The sequence below is a fragment of the Aptenodytes patagonicus genome, chromosome 1 (genome assembly GCF_965638725.1).
Source record: "Aptenodytes patagonicus chromosome 1, bAptPat1.pri.cur, whole genome shotgun sequence".
Taxonomy (NCBI): Eukaryota; Metazoa; Chordata; class Aves; order Sphenisciformes; family Spheniscidae; genus Aptenodytes; species Aptenodytes patagonicus.
This window is the reverse complement of record NC_134949.1, coordinates 144807310-144828973: the sequence shown is the minus strand read 5'-3', so window position 1 is coordinate 144828973 and position 21664 is coordinate 144807310. Positions and strand designations below refer to the sequence as shown.

At 40.7% G+C, this 21664-nt stretch overlaps 1 protein-coding gene and 1 long non-coding RNA gene across 7 annotated transcripts in view; one reads left to right on the top strand and one right to left on the bottom strand.

Moving 5' to 3' along the window:
- Nucleotides 1-21664, top strand: part of TBL1X (transducin beta like 1 X-linked) — a 202792-nt gene that overhangs the window by 62529 nt on the left and 118599 nt on the right. The gene's annotated exons all lie outside the window — the stretch shown is intronic.
- LOC143155928 (uncharacterized) lies at nucleotides 8345-11823 on the bottom strand. Its single transcript, XR_012994506.1, has 2 exons — nucleotides 11626-11823; nucleotides 8345-8591 (listed from the first exon to the last, which is right to left on the bottom strand). It is a non-coding gene; the product is annotated as an uncharacterized LOC143155928 (long non-coding RNA).

Genomic DNA, 21664 nt, shown 5'->3' with positions numbered 1-21664 from the left:
TAGCATCCTCTCTGCAAACACAGAAGAGGGGGGGAAATGATTTTTTTTTTTTGAAGTGTAATATTCTCACTATCTAGATAAATAAATGATAGTGTGTCACACAATTCACGTGAACAGCAATGCAGCTGTATTGCTGTTGTCTGCCCAAATAACAAGAAATGAGAAGGAAAGAGGGAATGACAAGGGGGATATGTATCGGAGATTGGCATTGTGGTATGAAAGAATTGACGCTGTGGTTTTACTAGGGGGGGACACTCATTACAGGAGGCTTCATCTGTTTGCTGCTCTTCGATATTTAGAAAGCATCTTCAGTGATCCTTTTTGGAAACCAGCTCATGCAGTAACTGGCAAAACAGAAGCAATTAGTGGTGTAATCTCAAAGGGAATCCCAAGCTTCACTTTAAGTGCAATGATTAAATCCACTAAAATGATAACCATTGCTGCCAAGAACTCCTGTAATTGGTCACTAATGTATTTTGTTGTAGCAGTCGATAAGTACTGGATTTCATGCATGTAATTAGTAATGCATACACGTTTGGTCAGTAAAATTGAAAATCCTAATAACCGAGGCTAGAGGGGGTGGGAAGGAACACAGAGCTGGAGAACTGAAATAGTGCTCTGTTTATAGTACCTAAGTAGAACTGTATGCTTCAATAAAACAAGTGTCCTACTGTGCTGGAATACAAATGGGCTGTCTGTGGCAGGATATAGCAAAGACGTTTGGCAGAGAGGGATTTGAAAGCTTCTGGCATAATGTAATTGAATTGGCCATTTCTTTAAAGATACAGCAAATTGTTTGCTGCGGCATTCATCATCATAAGGAAGGTCAGACAGCTTGCCAAACATATGATACTCATGATAAAAAGTAAAATGGTGACGCTTATATTTAAACACAAATCATGTTATCATATTTGTAAAAGCTGTGGAAATGAATCGGAATATTTTTGGTGGCACTGAGGCATTAGTAATCTAAGTAAGGCTGTAATTCAAGAGGGGAAAAGCGTATAGTCAGGGAGAAGACCCCCAAGGGAATTCAGCTAGTGAGCAACATATGATCCCCCTGACTTGAGAGGATAGTAGGTGTTTTGGCAGGAGTATTGCTGACTCTCTCTTCTGATCACTTCAGGGAAGATAAGCTTGTATGATCCTGTTTTTTCCCTTTCAAGAAAACAAAGGGAAAAATAACAAAGAAGAGGGACTTAAGGAAGTCTTTAAAAAGAGACAAAATCTAAACTGAAGCGTTGCTGGGTTTTGTTAGTTACGCTGTGACAGAAAGAGATGATGCAACAAGCTGTAGCATATCTGAAATGTTATATGAAATGCTCAGTATTGGTACACTGGGAAACACCTCTCGAGTCACATCCAGAACGCTGAACATAAATTGCATGATGACAGGGGCTTTGGGCCACACAGTGATGCCTCTGCAAATGAGTAGCTGTTAGCTTTTAGGTTCTAACACATTCAGGAGACTGGCATTTTGATTTCTTGCACCACTGCACCACTGATAGGGTTGGAAATGGGAATCAAAATAATTAGATTGGATATATAGATCCCAGCAAACCAGCCAAGAAAGAGGCTGGGCTGGGGGGGGGGGGGGGGGGGGGGGGGGGGGGGGGGCGCTCTGAATTCTAAAATGTGCCAGCGCTTTTTTTATGAGAGGGTGAGGACGGAAGGAGTAGAGTGCAGATGCTCACCATTTATATTCAAAGCATGTAATAAAATAATTGAATATATGCTTCCTCCTATTAATGACTGTTAAAATCAGTAATAAAGTACATTAGCGTTATATTAAAAAGGGAGCACAATTTTTCAGGTAATATATATCTTAGTTACAGTATGCACAGTGTACAGATAGGCAGACTGGGAAGTGGTCTTTTACATCATCTGAAGCATTCCTCCTTGCTGATACAGGACTGTTCCCATCAGTGCATTTTCTGTTATTTTATCCAGCAGTAGCTTTGCAGTATTCCCTCTGGCAGTTTTTTCACAGGCTAACAGTTGTTCCCCTCCAAAAAGCCTTTCCTGCTAGTCACTCGATATTTTCCATTTAAAAAAAAAAAATCCTTCCATTTACTCCTTCTTGAGCTTCTGTATCTGATAGAAAATGTCTTCCTTTTTCTGCTATGCAGATGCCTCCTTTAGATATTTGTAAACTATTACCCCACTTTCTCTTTGCCCCACTTTGCCATTTTTAACCTGTACAATTTATATCTCAGTCTTTACTCAAAAGTCAGTTCTTCAAGTTTTTGCTTTTTAGAGAGCCCCCTTCATTTAACCAGGAGATTCAGGAGTCCAGGTCCTCCTAAATTTATAGAGGATATATGGTTTTTCTGTTGCATGTTTTCTGATGCTTTTCTTTTTTTAAATTCTGCTGTGTAGCTTTCCTGCCCATAATACCTTCGACTTCATTTATGGCTCAGTGCACTTTTTCCCTTCCTTTCCTTCCTTTTTTTTTTTTTGGTACCAAACTTGTTATATCTTGTGTTTTCCCAAGTAATAGCTCTTTGTTACTTCCCATTTGTATTTCTATGTTTCCTTTTCATTGCATTAAATCCCAAGTCTTTCTTGTGTCTGCAACTTCTAATCTATCTAGTCAATGGTAAGCATCAATCCAAAATAGCCTAGTGGTTTGTGCGCACATCTGCGATGAGGAAAGCAGTGGCTGCAGATACCAGTATCTCCTGTGCTTTGAAGCCAGATGTACAGGGCTGTGTCTCTGCTAATACTATGTGATAATAACACATGCTTAAGTATTTGCCTACTTTTGCAGAAGCCTGGCCTGCATCCTGTCCCTAAAACACTAGCTGAATTTGTAAGCAAATCCAGCAGTTAACTGGCTCCAGTTGTAGTCACTGGAAAAAGCTATGTTGAGCTGTTTCTGAACATCCTCGTTCTGAACTAAATACCAGCATTTTTCTCCTGTTTCGCTACTCCAGATCTCCAGGCGATTTTAAATGTTAGTTTTCTTATTGTGCTCTTCAGTTCATTATTTCACGTTACACTACTCAGTTGTAAAGATAGTGACGAGGAATAGCAAAGTGATGTCTTTTTGTTTTGATCTGTGCTAGCCCATAATATCTAAAGCTCCTTCAGAAGTTGTCTTTTGTGTATCTTGAGGTGCGCTGCAGCCATACTGTACAGCTTGCACATAAGCCTACTATTCAGTGATACGATGTTTCGATGTAAGATTACAAGACTAACAAATAAAAAGTGTATTTACTATCCATATGGAATGGATGATATTCAACTAGTATGGAGGTGCAGTGTGAAGAAGCAGTACTCGTAGCTGAAGCTCAAAGTGTTTGGACGTATTGGGGAGAGAGTTTGGGAGTTCTGGAAGACCTCATCTTTCTGGTAGGAAACTGATAACATCCAGTCTGTTTTGTCAAATAGAGACTGAAATTGTAAGTTGGTCATCATCTGGTAATAAGAGTGTGGAGATTTATGATACGAGAAGGCTCTTTTGTTTGGAAGTTACAGAAATAAAAAGATGCACTGGAAATAAGCTAAAGGTGGAAGAATTCAAACAGGAGACAGATTTTGTTATTCCCCCCAAATATTTTAAAGCTGGAAAATTGTTGAAATTGAGATGAGGAATTGTCCCTTAGCTGAGATTTTTACATCCTGTTCAGATGAATTTCTAAAATACAGATTTCTTTCAATATTTCAAAGTTACGTGTAATGCAGCAATTGCATGTTTGAGTCTCAAAACGTGTGTTATTGAGGAAACCCAGTTAGATAATGTACGGGTCTCTTTGTCTTCATGCTTATGAAGGTCTTCAGTTAAGGTTAGGGCTTTCATACACAGATTATTTAGCAGAGATGACGGTCATATGTTTATGGAGGACAGTTGCAACACAGTAGTTACTGTGCAAGAAACTGGAGAAATAGTTCAGTAATTTGTCCTGCTCCAAAAGTTACCTCTGTGATGCCTTCTGCCCAGTGCTGCTGTTATGGCAGATCCAACGTACAGCCCACTTAGGAGCCCAGTAAGGATTGACCAATGTTCAAAGTTTACTTGAATGCTTGGCACTGATGTTTTATATAGAGATGTTGGACAAAAATGTTATTTTGTTTTTTAATAATTTTTTCCTTGACCTTTATCTGCAGCAAAATTGGCTGGCAGTATCACAGCCAGTCTAAATGCAACATTTATGGCAATAATTCTGTAGAAGAACAAATGGTGTTTGGGAGAAAAGAAGAAATGAAAGAATCTTAGCTTTTTTAGATGAATAACTTGCCGAATGTGAATGAATGCAAATGCCACTGACTTGAACAAAGAGATCAAATTAAATACCTTGCGCAGGTTCCATAATGTCTGTTTAAGAGGACTGCCACACTTGATCCCCCATGTTTTGACTACTGCCATTCAGTCAACAGTATAGCAGTGTATTTTACACAGGCTGTAAAAACAAGGCAGTGTGTTACACAGGTAGTATTTTCTGTACCTGTTAGAGTGTTAAATGCTATTAAATATTTCCCATTCCAATGTATAAATAACCTTCTGTGATATGAATTGTAGGTAATGGAAGCACCTTACATATTTCAGCACCACAGTATAGCATTTGTTTTGTTTAGGAGACCTGCAGATGGCTTTAATCTTCTGGTTTAAGTTATTAAAATCATATGATAAAAACAGCAGGATGTGCCACATAGCTAACTTGATTGTGCTGTAACTGAGAACAAACTGGGCTGTTTCTTTTCAGGAAGACTTTTCTACGCTGCTTGTTGTCTTACTCTTGGTTATTGGAACTATGTTTATGTCCTTCTACAGTAATCTTCAGAAGTAATTATGTTCAGTGAATATCTTACCCCTTGCAACTTTTCACTACCAATGCACATTACATGGGATGACTTCTTTTGCTGTACAACTGATGAACTCAGCTCTTCATTATTCTGTGTTGAATTTGCTTTTGAAGGCCATCTGAAAATAGGTAAAAGAATATTCAAATCCTTTTGCTTTTTCTGATCTCTTATGCCAACACTTAGAAACAGGGTGAGTGGTCTCCTCTTGTGAGATAGTATACAATCAAGGAAGTTTTTAGATTCTTTCTAAACTGGTGGAGAAGTTTCATTTACACACAAACTTAGCTGTAAAGAGATGCATATAGTTAATTATGTAAAAAAATAAATATCGTGGCTGTGTAGGACTCAGTTTTACCAGAGGATGTGGAAAATTTTTTTGTATTTTTGAAACAAACCCCATTATTTTTATGTGATCTTAGGGGAATGTGTTTTTGAAAACTGCTTTGTTACCTTAGCAAGTTTTTTAGGCTTACAAAGCATTAGTTCTTAAGTTAATAATACCCTTCTCCTACCCATGTATTGTGTGGAAAAATGAGGCTTGTTTAGGAAATGATAAGTGACAGCACTGATATCTTAGCTCCCTACCTTGGGAAGTGCTTCCCTTATTTCCCTTTTCCGTGCCCCTCTCCAGGAACAAAAGCAATACAAAAATGCAGATGTTGAAAGGCATGAAAATGTGTTTAAAGTATTTTCCTTCTGTCTTGGAACAATGGTTGCTGACAGCAGAAGGCTTGCTTGCTTGTTAAAATTAGATTTGAATCATCAGTGTAATAGCGGTAGGAAATTGTAGGATGGAAGGGTGCCAGGAAGTCGATCTATATCTTGCCTTTCAGTACGCGTAAGGTGGGCCCTGAATGACTTCAGCTGGCTCCTCAGCTGAGCAAGTTTGCCCTATATGACGAGTCATGGGTACTGGTTTAAGCATCCTGAAAACAAAATACTTTGTGCCTGGGCAAAAGCCGTTTAGGTGGGATACCAAGAACAGACACAGTAGAACAATGCAAGATGGCTGTTACAACTTAGGCTTCCTAAAGTGGGTGTTTCTTGTTGGTTCCTTACATCACATTTAATTGGGCCAAGTTCATTACCTCTCACCATTTTACTGGGCTAGGATAAAAAAAAAATCTGTGTTTTGGGGCTTGGTTTACTGGGTTTTATGGTTGTAAAAACACGGCAAAGTTTTCATGAGCTAGCTTTGAGTAAATTAGAGGATGATGCCTGCTCTGAAGCTGCATCAGTCAGCATCATTCTGGCTTATTCTGTTTCTCCTCAGCTGTTTTAAAGCAGTCCAGTACCCAGTTGCTTCCTTGCTATAGTTATTATCCATTGGCTTTGCAGTAACCCAATCTATGGAAGACAGTGACCTCTCTATGCACCTCACAACCATTCACAGAAATGGTTGTAATTCTGCTGATGCAGAATGCAGCTGCCCATTTAAATCTCTTTTTCTTACAGAGGGGCTGGTTATGACTCTGCTGTGTACTGGCTTCTGTTTCATTTCTGGTGCAGTTTTTACACTATTTCCATAAGCAGCTTGGTTACTGATTACTTCAGGGAGTGCTTTGCATGATATAATGGTAATTGGTATTAGCTGAAGTGCTAAAGCTACCAGTCCCCTAATTTAAATTAGTGCCAGTCGGAGATGGGAGAGCTGAAAGCAGGGTTGTGCATGGGAGAGGGCTCTGCTTTTGGAAATTACTTAGTTTGCTCTCATACCGGAGTAAGAATTTTCTGACCTTCAGGTCATGCGGTTATTCTTGTCCTGGGTGGCTAAGTGGAATCAAAGTGGTTGTGAAGGGACGATCAAGGAGGAATTTTAGCTTAAGTGTTTAATGATGTTTAGTGCGTTACTGTTCTCTTCATCAGTGCTATGAATGCAATCAGACATATTTTAAAATAAATCTACATAAGTAACTGGCTTATAATAATGCAGCATTGGTTTATATCTTTTTATATCATTTGTTTACACCTACTCCATTTAACACTCTCTCTGTTGTATGTATGTATGTATCCATCCATCTGTATATATCTGGAGTTTATATATATAATATTTATTTATTTTATGGAGACATAAGCATACAGCTGGACTGTATTGTTTATAGGTATTATTTAATTGTTGGCAAATATTTGGAAGGCACAGGACCACCATAGTTTCATGAGACTGGTATAGCAAACTTGATTCCACCCAGGAGAAAATTGAAAGCGTTGCCTGAGCATGAGAGGCCACCTTGAGTTGACCTGCTAGTGTGTTCAGCTTATAGACTGCAAGCCGTACTCCTGCATGTGTATCAACTGGAAGAACAGTGGTTCTGTTGTGGAAGATTTTGCTGGAAGTTACTGATGTATTTGTGTTTGAAAAAATGGGTGGGGATTGATCTAGTTTTTTCCCCAGAGTCCTTACAGGCCATGTACTGTCAGGTAGGCTTCAGGTCGCCCAGACAATGGTGGTTTGCACAGCTCCACTGGTAGCTTGTTCTGCTCTCTAAGTTGTTTCCAGAAACATAACTCAAATTTTATTTTCTGTACATTGAGTCCATTATTTATTGTTAGATCTTTGCTGATTAATTTAATTGCTTGTCGTATTTGTGATATCCTGTGTCATATTTGTAGACAGTTTTTTGCCATGTTTCGCAAGACAAGGTCAAGAGCCATTCCCTAAAATATCCCAGATACTTGCATTATGTAGAGCTTTTTCATAAGTGTTCTTCCTATTTGTCTTGTAGGTATCTCTAAGTGAGTCTAACCTAGAATATTAAGCTTTTTTATGGCCTTACTGCTTACGTTCTAGTTCAACTCAGTGCATTGTGATATTGCATATACTCTTAATTATACTGTTAGCCAGTATCATCTTTAAACATATTCCATGCCCCCTGGGTGTCTACCTACCATCTGTTACTTTATCCCATTAGATTTCCACCAGATTTCCCATTTTCTCTCCAGCATACTGTGTTGAAAAAAACCTCCTTATAGTTTCCCTTATTGATCTCCCAGTTTAGTCTTAATTACACAGCTGATCAGATTATGGTGACTTTTTCTATTTCTCACCTCCCTGTGCCTTCCAGTTTGACCAAAAGCATATACCCAGAGCTGATTCTCTTAATTTCTGAACACAGGTATTTATGTGCATGCAGGATGAGTATATAAGATTCTTCTAAACACTGTTTTCTGTTCCATTCACTTTACGTGGTAGGTATAAAGAATTATGTGGGGCCCAACTCTTGACAACTTCAGCAGCCTCTCGGCCTCCGCTTCCTTGTGTGGGCCAAGGGAATCTGACTCTTTGCAGTTGACCCGAGCCGATTCAAATGCAGCAGCTCCAGAAGTGCCCGTCCTGCCCTCCCTCCTCTTCTCCTTGACCCTGGGCTCCCTGGGCGCTGTCGGCTCTGTCATTGTGCCACCGCGCAGTGCTGAAAAATGGTTTTATTTGTAAGGTGAGCTTCCAGTAAGATCAACAGTCTGATCCAGCCCCTGTCCCCCCCACACGGCAACAGTAGGGTCTTAAATAAGCTTAGGCTGGCTATTGATACACAACGCTGAGTCATTGCTGAAACGCTTTATTTTGCTGTGCACCTTTTTAAAGCAAACCATTGCCAGATCCGGTCTGCCTAGAACAGGCTATAAACTGCCATCCTGGGCAATTGAATGATGAGCAGCTCAGCTGTTTGTGCGGAGAGGCGAGGTAGGCACGCGTGGAGAATTACCTCCGCTTGAACATCACGGCCCAAATGAAAACCTGAGGAGAGGCTCTCCAGGCAGAGAAGGCGGCTTTCTGTCTTCTTTAAAACCTGTAGGAAATTTAGGATTCTGGGAAGATGTGTGAGAATTATTTACAAACACTGGCGGTCTTATCACCCAGATGACTGATGTCAATAAACTCTCTTTTACTGTTGTTGTTATAGAAATACCTCAGCAGGCTGGAGCTCGGACCTGGTGACAGTTCCAAACAACTGAGAGAGCATCCTGACTGTTATCCGACATTAACTGACGTTCCTGCATTGGGGACCGTTGTTTTATAGGGCGGGAAGGGGTTCATTCATTCACTGCTCATTTTTCATATTGCTAGACAAAAGCTTGCCTGATAGAACTGCATGTTTTCATGGCTAATGAGCTGAACCAGTCCTTGGTTTCTGTCCATGTACTACAGGAATTAAACCGTATGGAACATTACTGTGGAATATTTAGGTTCATTTATAAATACAAAGATCCATGTGTACAAATTGGCTTCAGTCTTAATTGATTTAGAATACTTGATTAGACAACACAGCTGAGCCAACGTAACTCTTGCTGCCGCCGCGAGAGGTGGTTCGGCCCTCGCTTTTGTCTTCCCTCCCTTCTGGCCATATGGTGCTTGTCTGACTCCTCGCCCCACCGCTGAACTCCTTCCTTCCTGGAAGAGGTCAAGCCATTTTATCTGGTCTGATGGTATGAAACAGGTGTGAGGAGCTGTGCGCTTCCCTCTGGAAACTGCGTTTCAGCACGAGGGTTGCAGGTCTAGCGAGAAAACCTCCAGTGCCAAGAGGTACGAGCTAGATCAGCATGGGTTCATTTCTACTTACCCTTTTGATCAAAAAAAGGAGTAGTCTGGTTTTACATGTATCTTCTGTGATACATTTTTAGACGTTACCACCTGCACATGATATAATAGTCCCATGGCAAAAAAAAAAAGATGAAAGAATGGCATTTCTAGCACAGATGGCATGATTGATAGAGCTGTGGTTTTACATACTTTGAATTTTAGTGGAGTGAGGAGACTTTCTGCTCTTAAACTTACACTATGCTGCATTCCAAAATAAAAGATATTAAAAAATGCCGTGGTGCACGTATACTTGGCACAGAAATGAGACTTACTACCTTATCCAGTAAAAATCAACGGTAACAGAACAAAAGTGTTCTTCACCAGCTAATCATGTAGGACGTGGCTACGTTTCATTAGTTTTGGTGACTGATGAGGGCATCACGTGTTGGGTGCTCTACTTGTGTTTATTTGGACTTTCTGTCTTACTGGGGTTCTGCAAAGCTAGTGAGAGTCACCTCTGGTGTAGTGCCATCCTTTACAGTAGCCCCATCATAAAGCACGGTGTAAAGGAACATAGTAGCTTTGGGGCACAGTTACATAGGTTGCAGTGCAGAATTAGGAATGACAGGTTGGGTACCATCTTGATTTAAGAAAGGCCTTGGCAAGCATGTGTGAAAGTGCAAATGCAAAGGTTGGAGGGGCAAACTAAAGGCTTGCACTCAAGAGCTGGAGCAGGCACTAGGGCAAGAAATGTCCTTGTTAGTGTTGCCCAAGTTCAGCTGCTGGTGTTTGCCTGTGTGGGAGTGGCGGCGGGTGGTGGCAGGAGCTGCCCAGAGCCCGGGGAGGCGGTAGGAAGGGAGAGGTTAGAGCAGGATTGTGCCTCTGGCTGGAGGAAGCAAGGGAGAGGAGATGCCTTAGGTTTTGACAACTCGGGTGTGCTTTTCTTATATTTAGGGTCTCCACAGTCTTAACAGCATTTTCATTTATGTGTCATCTCCTTGGCTGTTTTACTGTTTTCTGTAGGGAAAGGAAACTTAGTAGGTGTAGTGCTAAAAACACATAGTATTGACAGCAGTCCTAGTTTAGGGATTCCTGGCCATTCGCACCGCGTGACAAAATCTCTTAAAGCTGACCTAACCAAGTACCTTAGGTAGCAGGATTGTACTGCTATCTCTTGTGGACCAGCCACTGGAGAGAGATGTCTGAGTTGGAAGTAATGAATTAAACGTGCCTTTGCACCAGCAGAGCCAAGCCAGGTGGGTCTGTGAGACCCTCTGTGGGTCGAACAGAGCTCAAGGCATGGGGACTTCCGTGCCCCTGGGGAATCACCTTCTGTTTGTGCAGCCTCCCAGTGGAGAAGGAGCCTGGCACAGCACCCTCACATCAGCCAAGCAGAAGCCATCAGAGGTCGCCAAATGGGGGCATGTGCCCCCCAACAGTTGGGCTTCCTTCAGGCCTAGCTGGGTGAGCCGGCAGAGCTGCCTGCCGGCTGGGGGCTGGCTGGAGCCTGACTTTGTGTTGTGTGTGTTGAAATGAAGAGCCAGGGCTGGGCGGGCAGTGCGCATGGGGTAGTGGGGGACTTCAGCAGCCGGTTTTTAGTTGTCTCTGCTGACGAAACCTAAATGGGAGTTTTTTTTCCCCAGCAGCTTTGAGCGTAGCAAAGTCCTAACACATTTTGCATGGGACTGAAAAGGCACCTCCCTGCGCCCAGGGCTTCTCGCTGCCAAATTTCAGAACACTGCTGCAAAATAGGGAGGTTTATGAAAATGACAAGAAAGAGGATTATAATAGAAAACGGAAGGAAATGTAAGTATAGGTGTCATGGCTTCTTGCTTTACGTGTGGGGACAGCCCTTTATATTCTCAAGCGAGATGTTACTTACAGCTTACAAAAATTACGTCATGTATGTGTGCGCATACAGGTGCACATGTACCTGTGTGTGTCCCTGCCGACTGCACATTAAAATCACTTTCTCCCCGTACTGACCCCAAGGCTTGGAGGCATTTTCACAGCGTGCACGAGGCAGTATCTTAGACCCACAGGTTCTACAAAAGCAAAGTATTTTCTAACAGTGGCAGTTAATTTTGGGAAACGCAAAACCGTGAGGAGGCAGCATTATTTCGCGGGTCTGTAAGGTTTTGCAGGGATGAACGGTGGGATCAGCAGCAGGGGTAGGGCAGGGGCACGCCATGCATATTGATGTGTTTGCAGCCAGGCCTCCCCATTCCTCCCCTCCCCCGGCCCCATCTGCCCGCTGCGCCCTGACTCATACCAGGCAAGTACAGAAATGGCTGTGGTTGTACCTGTTTGCGGGTGATGGGTTGTTTTTCCCCTCCGATCGCTGCAGGCAGGGAAGAGAACAGCAGCTTATCAAGCACTTCAATCTGGTTTGCCGAGTGTAACAGCTTATGAGAAAATGGCTGCCTTGTTTTCCAGAGCTGTCCCAGGGATGACCATGCAAGAGAAAATGAGGATCTGAGCATGAGAAATCTCTCAGCAGTTTCCCGGGCCATTTAGCATTTATAAATACACTGTGAAGGATCCTTTTTCTTTCCAGGTAGCTGCCTGACTTTAGTCCTTGCAGATTTGCCATTCAGCACTGTGACTCCGGCTGGTCTGCTTCTAGGGCAGAAAGGAGCCATTCCAAACCCTCATCAGTGCTCCTTGGGAACCCTTCCGAGACAGGGGTGTGCGCGTGTGTGTCTGTCTATATATGTGCCTATATACGCATGTATATAAAAGGTGAGATTTTAGGCTTGAAATTGGTCTTCTAAGGTGCTGGTACTGTAATCACTCGCTTTTTAGTGATTATATTAATGAAGTGTTGTTTCCTAAAGTATTTAGTGCTTCTAAAAATGACTTTCTTCATTTTCTCACCTTTAGAGTGACATAACATCGCATTATAAGCAGACATCATGTGACATGAAATAGAAAAGCATATAACTGTTACATTAAAGTATCTCTAGGCCATGAAGCTTTTAATATTAATGCAGAAATGATCTGCACAAAACAATTCCCTCTGAATAACCCTCTACAAAATTCTCTGCTGTTCACATGCATTATCCCATTATTAGGTGGGATAATAAAAATAATTTTTAGCAAATTGTACTAGCATTTTGCAGCAGTTTGTTTCCTTGCATTCTTCAAAGGATCTTGATGCTTTAATGAATTAAGTCTCTCAGTATCCTGTTGAAAAAGGCAGAAATTGTATAAGGAATAGGAGAGCAAGAAAGTAACTTATTTGGAATATCGTGGGAAGTCTTTTAAAAAGAGTGATTAGCTCCTTTGGCGTTTGGACCTTTAATGTAAACGACTGTCTCATAAACTCTGGTAGATTTAGCTGTGGTGGTTTAAGATGTGACAGTTATCTGTTGTACTCATCTGCTGGGCTTAATCCTTCATCGACTGCTCAAGCAAATGCGAGCTAGCCTGTGAGTTCCCATGGAAGCACTGTGGCCTTCTTCTGCCTGGTAGGTTGTGCAGGGGGGCTCTGGGGTCTGAAACTACCAGAGCTCCTAACAGCCAGGCTCATAATCATCATAATCATCTGTTTATAGTCATAAGGGAAAGGAAAAAAGAAAAGAGTAGGGAAAAAAAACCCAAACAAAAAACCCAAACAGAGCCAGGCACATTGCCTTTAACTGTGGGCTTCCCTACCAGCTTCCAAGTGGTGTTCCAAAAGTGTTGTTTTCAGGTAACTACTAGCAGTATCAATATTGTGGCACTGATGTTTCTGAGGGCTCATTTCTTCCCTCGAATAGGCTTTTCCTCTTCTTCCCTGTCATCTCTTTAACATATTAGTGCAATAAGCCTTTTCTGCAGGACCGATGCTGCTTTCGAGCATAATCACAACCTATGCAATCCAAATCAGTTAAAGGCAAAAGGAAGTGTACTCCATTTTGTAATGAGGAGCTGTAGAGAGAGATGTTTTGGCTCCCTTTTTCTCAGTTAAACATAGCACTGCAAAACCTATGCTAGAACACCTCCGATTCTGTGGATGCTACGCTGCACATCAGTTGGAAACACGAGAGTGCCCATGTAGCTGATTCCCTCTTCCAGAGGTCGGCTGTGCTGCTTCAGTGTCACCGCAAGCCCAGGGAAAACGCTTTTCAGAGATCACTGCAGCTGTACCAATATCAAATAGAAGATGTGTTCTTGTGAATCAAACCCTCACTGTGTTTCCTTTGTATTTTCTAGAGCTGTCCAGATAACCTTTTTTTGTATTGGGGGAAAAAAAGGCTTTTTCAGGGAACTACACATTCAAATTGTGTGTGTATCGGAGGAATAGGAGGGATATTATTTATAGGAGATATTACAGTTTGCTTCACATTTATTCTTCTGCCACTGTCATTTCTTTTTTAACAACTGGAGCAGAGGAGTCTGAAAATGGAACTGGAAAGAAAACTGCAGGTTTTGTTTTGAAAAGCCCTTTGGAAAGAATACCTGTTTCATACTGCTGTGCCAGCATGGAAGCTGGCAGAGCTGCTCCTCCCCTCTGAGCAAGGCTCCACTGCAGTGCTTTTTGGAGCAGGCTTGTTACCCGACTGCCTGCTTTCATTATGTCCCTTGTTTTGGATGGGTCCCACAAGGTCTGTGACAACACGAATTCAGGCAGAGTGTGACAGTCTCATCAGGTGACTCTAAGAGGTACCCACTTTAAAACAAAGAAGAACAAATTATCGCATTGAAAATGCTGAGCAATGTTTGTTTACTGGCTGTAACAGCACTGCACAGTGTGGGGTTTTGTACAGAAGCCCAAGTTAGCATGGTTAGCAAAACAGTGCAGCTTCTTTAGGGCAGTGCTTTACCTGGGCCAGTTATACTTTACTACAGGAAAAATTAAAATAACGTGGAACGTAGCATGTCTTACAGTACTCAAGCTAGTACGAGCATCTCCTTTGCAGTGTGGCCTGGAGACATACGCGTTGTTTTGTTATACTTTTCATTTACCAGAATACATCCATCCCGTATCTCTGATTTTATGCTTAAATTATAACTTCTGGGGACAAGGATTATCTTGTCTCTTTTTTCATCTGTATTTTTCTAGATTTTAATACCATCTTGCATATAAGACTCATGGTTAGGATTCCTAGGCAGCAGCTTAATACAAATAATGATACATTATTATTGATCAAGGCTGCCTGTCTTGTGTTATATACAGAAAACAGCTGGCTGGATTGGATGCTTCTGAGTTCCTTTATACTGATATTCACCGGCTTGTAATTCTGAAGAGAAGAATAAATAATTCAGATGAGGCTAGGAGTTTTTGTTTGTCTTTTAAAAAAATGCTGCAACGAAGTGGTTTGAGCATTAGGCCTATCTAATGTAATTCTGAATATTTTAAAAATAGAAAACTTATGAGATAATGTTATTGATGTTCTGTTTTGCCAAATAAATATTTCAATGGATTAATAATGTGGAGCTGCTTTGGAAAGATCTCTGCTGGCATTTTTGTTAGACAATGTGAATGCTAGGCTGCCAATGTTAGACCCCGAACCTGACCTACTGTAAAATGTTTACAATTTTGCGTTCTCCACGTTTTAAAAATGGAGCAGTTTTCACAGTCTTTTATTCTCATATAACTTATCCCTTTCCACACAATTAAACCCAGAAATCAGCTGCTTGCTTTGCTGGGCTGACATGCACGCTGCTTTATTTTTCAATTTCGTCAGTAATAGGCTTTTCCCAGATTGTAATGGTGCTCCATTGACATAATGATGTTACTCCTTATTCACACCAAAAAATCTGGTGAAGTCTCTCTACAGATTCCACAGTCTTTACAGTGGGATTATGGAAATGAATAAAATGATTCAGATTAATAGGTTTAATTTCTCAGCACTTTATTCTAGGTTTTCTTGAAATAGAATATACATTTACAATACTACTTTAGGATGTATTGAGTCTCCCTGTCTGATATATACCCCCTCTGGCTTCTGTATTAGCTGGGCTTTGAAGCGATAGCATACTGCGTGTGTTCTGGCTTCGGGGGGGGGTGGGGGGTGGGGGGGTGGATAAAACTCTCTTCAGGTCTTTTAAACCCTCTTCAAGAGTATAGTATTACTATTTCTTCAGTAATACTGAAAGTCAGGATGCCTTTGCATGCCCACCCGAATACAAAACAAATATATTTAAATTACAAGGATTTGTTGAAAAATGGGCTTGTGAGCACAATGCCGAAGCCCCTCATAGGGAAGGAAATTTCACTGTTGTCTCTCCTTGCGTTTCACTGTCCTCTCGCCTGCATTTGGCACCGCTTCTGGGGATCGGCAGCGGGTGTTTAAATGAGGGAGTCTGAAGCGTACTGAGAGGACCAAAAGTCACGAGGATGTTGACAGCTCCAACACAGAACAGAACTTGTCTTAACTAATGTTCTCACACAAATGGATTTTGTCGCTAATGTTACCAAGTAAATTCCACAGTGATGCTCATGTGTGCACAGGGCTACGTGAGGCCTAAACAGTCTGCAGATGGATTTTCTTTTATTTCAAATAGCGGTTCTAGATTGAGAACCCCAGAGACAGAGGTTGCTTTCAAGTTTGAACTCTACTCTCTTTAAATTGATAGGAAAAAAACCCAACAAAATTATAAAGCACATGTGGCTTGGTTTGTTTTGTTTTGTTTTTCTCTCTGGTTATGGGATTTTCAGTTGCTCTTCATTTTGTGTCCCTGTGTGTTGCATTCTTCAGTCTAGGTTTTGCGACTGACAGCACATCCCCAGCGTTGTACTGAGGCCTTGTTTTGCAGTTCAGTTTGCTGTCCCCTGAAAGCGTGGCTGCCCTTTCTGGCATAGTCTACACCACAGGGCTCTGTGGGTGCTTCTATCATTGTACTTCGTGTCATTTGGGAAGATGGTGACTCCCTGATGGCAAAGAAGCACTTTCTACTCGTATGCACGGCATCTCTGCTAGGCCAGAAGAGGGTTTCTAGTGGAGACAGGTCCTCAGATCTGAAGGTCAGACCTACTTCTGAAAGTCTGGCCACCAGAGTTTAAGCTAAAGTGGATATGGTATTCCTCCTTGCCTGTCCGTTTTGCCAGTGAAGTACTGTCTGGCTTTCATCATTTGCTTTGGTGGAAGCTCCTTTGCACTGCTGATAGCAGTCCAAGGCTAAAGGTTATGAACACCTTTTGGCCACAGGAGCATATCCACATTAGCATTGTGCTATTAACAGCAGGTAGCCTAAGGCTTTTTGATTCATATGATTGTGGTTTCAGACAGGATTAGGCTTTGTTATATTGTTTGTGTACAAGTACAAAAAGTTTTATTTCAAAAGGCGGCATAGACCTACTCTAAGTAAAAAGAGAGGTTTTGTTTGTTTGTTGGTACTTCTGTTAGCCCTGAACTTATGAGGAAATAAAATTGAATTGTAATTTTTGTGCGGCATAGAGTTTTAAACTAAGGACACATGAGCAAGTTACTGTGGGCTAACAAGTTATTTCATGTTGAGGAAAGAGTACTAAGTTAATTTGCGCTACTTTTTATGTGCCGTGAGCTTAGAATATCTGCATAGATACACCTCTCTATTCCTACGAGTAGTAAGTTACAGGATGTCTACAGAACCTCAGTTACTAAAGCCTTAAAATGCAGTTCTGTCTTGGGATCCAACTTAGGGAGTCATACTGTAGTCAGTGATAATCACAACTGTACCCATGCACAAAAGGTAAAGAATACACAGTTTCCCAGTTATGACAGGGAGCGGAATAAAATATTTTATCATGGATGTTCTGAGGAAAGGTATCTACCTGTATTTCTGATAGACTCAGCAGTTAAAAAGTTGTTTTTATCAGTAAATTGGACAAATTTGATCTGGAAGTAGCGGAACACAGAAAGCACGGAGCACAATAATGTTGTCACTAGAATCAGTTTTCACATTAAGATCCACAGACCTGGATTTGGACCTCAAATTCACCAGTGAAAATCTGGAATAGTTTAATCTGTAATTCGTTTGATTCTCTCCAGACATACTTTGCTGGAACTGAGTGCAGACTCAGCCAACCCACTCCAGGCTAAATTGTTCACCTGTTCATTCACCTATGCACGCGTTCATCCTACTCACCCACTGACACAATTTCCTATGAAGCCAAAAGACAGGGGCACATTTTATAAAAACGTGGAAATCTTGAAATTCGTAACTTTTGACAGCCATGACAAATAAGCAGCCATATCCATTACCAGTCCCCAGAGTTATCTAGTATCCTTTCTTTATGTAATCTCTTACAGTATTTTTTTTTCTTAAATCAATCTTCTTTTCACTTGTTATTTATTATTCATAGCATTAATAAGAGTTCACTACTTGGCTTTTATTTTCATTGATGTCTTGGATATTTTAACACAGTAACTGTGCTTGGTTTGTTTCCTTGCTGTAGATGTTTTTGTGCCTTTTTTCACCGTGTGTTTTCCAGTTTTATCATCTGGAAATATTATTAAAGATATTATATACCTTTTCTTCATCCAAAGACATGGTGCATCTGTTGACCTTCAGGGCATATTGCCGGGGCCATCTGGTTTTCAAGGGAAGTGGGAGGCGGCGAGGAATGGGGAAGGATTTAAGGCAGTAGGAGATATTAGGTTACTTATTTATTATTTGATTAAGGTTTTGTTTTGTCAAAGGATAAGACTGATTGGTACTTTGTTACAGTGTTTGACTTTTTGTAGCCTTTGTTTTTTCTTGGGTTTTTTTTGTGGTGGTGGTGTTTTGAAGTGGTGCTGGGCCCGGGAAGCTCTGTGTGCATGTGCTTGTGTGTATCAAAATAAACAAAACAATGTGGCCCCAAACCGCTGTGAAGTGTTGACCAGTGCTGCTGTTGTAGTCTGTTAGTACCAGGATTAAATTACATCGTTTCGGACACTGTTCCTAGACTGTGTTCATCTCTCAGTTGGAGAAAATATTAGTGGCCAGTGAGGAATTAGCAGGAGAAGGTACCGACCCCATTTGAACCCGGGAAAATTTGAATCTAGAACACGTTTGTGTTCTGGAAAAACACTGTTCCCCCAGTTTTTCAGAAAGAAGCTGATAAGTCTTTTTTTAGTGGATTCTTAGCACATGTATAGGATACTGCGTCATTTCTGCTCTTGTCTTTCCAGAATAAAGGAATCTGACACACGTGTGTGGGTCTCACTGGGGGCTGGAGGCAGAGCAGGAAAAGAAGGAATGTCATCGGTTCTTGGTGTTCCCCATTTCCAATAGGCCACAGCAATTGCTGTTCAGTGGTTTTGATGCATAGTTTAGCATTAAAACCTTCACTTCCTTCTCCTTTTCTCTTTTCTCTTGTACCATTAAGAAACCATTAGTTGGCAATATAGGGTATAAATTGTTAATTTTTCTTTTATTTTGTCAATGCATGTCATATGTCATGAAATACACTTCAGTGCATAAAAAGCTTCAGTTTTCATATGCTAAAAGCTGTTACAATTCATTTAACCAATGTCTTATGCATGAACTGAAAATATGGCACACGCTTTTTTAGGAGGAGAAAGAAAAAGTCTTTTAAGTGAATTTACAGGATAAAGTATTTCTTTCAACTGAAAACAAGAAACAGCTTGGTTGTAAGAGGAAAGTTTAAACTCACATGTTAGAAATAATCGTCTCTAAATTAACAAAGAACTAATTCAAATTAAAGCAGATATTCCCACATCAAATTATTGTGTCTTCATATGTATAAGTTCTGAGTGATCTGTTTAAAACCCAGAACAACCATCCCTGGAGGAGGAGGCGGGGGGTGATGGTGGTGTATGGGGGTAATTTCAGGGGAAGTTTTCATCCCAATGCTTCTCCTCACTGTGTAATCTCCCATAACTGACCCCTTGTAAAACATAATCTCCCCCCAGTCCAACAGCTCCTGGCCACACGCACATCTTCTTATAACCTGTAGCAAGCCAGGTGTCTGGGTTACAATTATGAGAATATGACAATCTTGTCGTATGCTCCTGTATTTAATAATGTCCACAGCACTTATTAAATATTCAATTTATTGTCAGTCTTCTCAAAGGATTTATTTCTCCATCTTGGCCACTGCATTTTAGGAGGACATAAGCCAGTTGAGTAATACACTTTCCTTACAAATAAATCAGTATGTATGGAGAGGGAAGAGTAGAAGAAACAATGCACCTTTGTAATGCTTAATCAGTTCCGCCTGAATTTGGAGAAATACACAGATGTGGGGGGAACCCTAACTTTTGTGAGGAAAGAGAAAACTAAGTAACCACATTAGGAAAGTTCGCTTAATCAATTGTGATTTCTTGGGATATTTCATATTTATTTTAAGTGTTTTATCAGTCTGATGTGTCATTCCAATCTTGCTCCTGTGCCTTTTCTACAGTTTCTTTTAGATAAGCTGTAAATTTGAGAGTGAGGCAAAAGAGTTTTTAGAAGCGTGGTGCATATGTTAAAAACTTGCTATGATGTTTTCCTTGTAACCTAATAAAAGCATTGCGGAGGTTTACTTAAATAAAACTCTCCGACTGTGACCTGTCTCAGTTTTTTGGTTGGGTTTTTTTTTTTTTTTTTTTTGGAGGAGGGGTTAACTAATCTTGATTTTGTTAGCTATTGTGGAACAGCAAAGAATAAACAGTTAGCTCGCTATTGTCTTTGCCCTGGGATTTCCAGTGTCTGTGATCAAAAGCCTTTCTCACAAAGCCATGCATGGGTTCACAGAAATTCCACCCAGGGCTCGTAGCTGCCTGAGTTAGAAGGCTTTCAAGACTGTGTAGCTTTTCTTAGGAAAACATGTTAAAACATAAAAAATCTGTCAAAAGAGCTCTTTCTTGGAAAGCTTCTTGAAGCACACCTTGGAATTTCCTTCCTTGGTGGTAGTGGGTTTGTGCGGTAAACATGAAATAACCAGGAGTGGTGTCATCTGGGTTCAGCATCTGAGGGGGATGTGAAGGTGTTCGAGAGACCGGGCTTTCAAAGGGTTTCACTGTGCCATAAAACATCGTCTGAATACACTCTGATATAATTACAGTTTTTGCTTTTTTTAAACAACATACAGTAAAATCAGACACAATAAGAACATGAACAAGCAAGGAATCATGTTACAGTACAAAAAGTTTAACGCTTAAAATTTTATTTTACAAAACTGAAAGCCCGTACTCTAGATTAATTTGTTCGTGTCTTATTGTGTGGATCAGATCCTCACGTTCTTTGTGTTTTTATGTGCTGAGTTTCTGTGTACTGCTTTTTTATTCATGCAGAAATGCTTATGGAATTGTAAATTAAATTATTTTCTGGCTTAGACATCAACTAGATCGTTAACTAAATTCCAAGTGTAGAGCCAAACCTTATCCTGGCTGCCTCTGTAATGTTAATGGAATTACAACAGGTGTGGTGGCAAAAACTTTTACATGGAAAATCTTGATTACTTTGGTTAGTCATAACAGAGAAAGTCTGTTTGACTTTCAAGTCCAGAATGAATTTGCAGGATGTGAATCTGGAATAACACTGGTAGGCTGAACAGATTCGGTGACAAGTCACTGGGGTCCCTTAACTGTAGCCATTCTTCCCATTCATTTTTGTAGGCATATCTGAATAAAATGGCTTAAAATTCTGTTTGAATTTAAGAAGTGATTTTTTTCACATTAGAATAGCACATTTTGGTTTTCTTATTAAAGCAACGTTTTTCATACAAAATGTTCATCTTTTCTAAAGTTCTGAAGAAGACTATGAAGGACCTTAGTGAAGTAGCTTGATGGATGTTTATAGGAAACATTTTCCCAATAGGCAGCATGAAAAGAAACATGAAGATTACTGTTTGAAAATGTAGTAAGTAGACAAGGGCACTAACATGCAAATAAGATAAAGGAGGTTAGAGAAGGACTATGAAAGGCCTTAAAAATGGGGGGGAAAAAAAAAAAGCTTGCATTTGAGGTGATAGTGTGATTTAGTGGTAAATTACTTAGAAATGTTATGCGTAAACTTTGTGATTAATAGGAGTTGCATTCAGGTATTATATAGACACTGGAACAGGTTGCCCAGAGAAGTTTTGGATGCCCCATCATTGGAAGTCTTCAAGGCCAGGTTGGACAGGGCTTTGAGCAACCTGATCTAGTGAAAGATGTCTCTCCCGATGGCAGGGGTGTGGGACTAGATTATCTTTGAAGATGCCTTCCAACCCAAACCATTCTGTGATTCTATGATTCTAGAGAAAAACAAAGTTACTTATATAAATTTGGAGATTTTTCCAGGTGGAGTCTGGAATAATGTATAGGTTAAAGGGAATGTTATCAAGGGTTACAAGTCTGTGTGACAAGATGGCTGTGATATTGACAGTACTTAACAAAAGTAGTAGTGTAGCAAGAAGGACTGCAGAGCAAGGGGAGAAAAGAGTATCGAGTGTTCAAAATT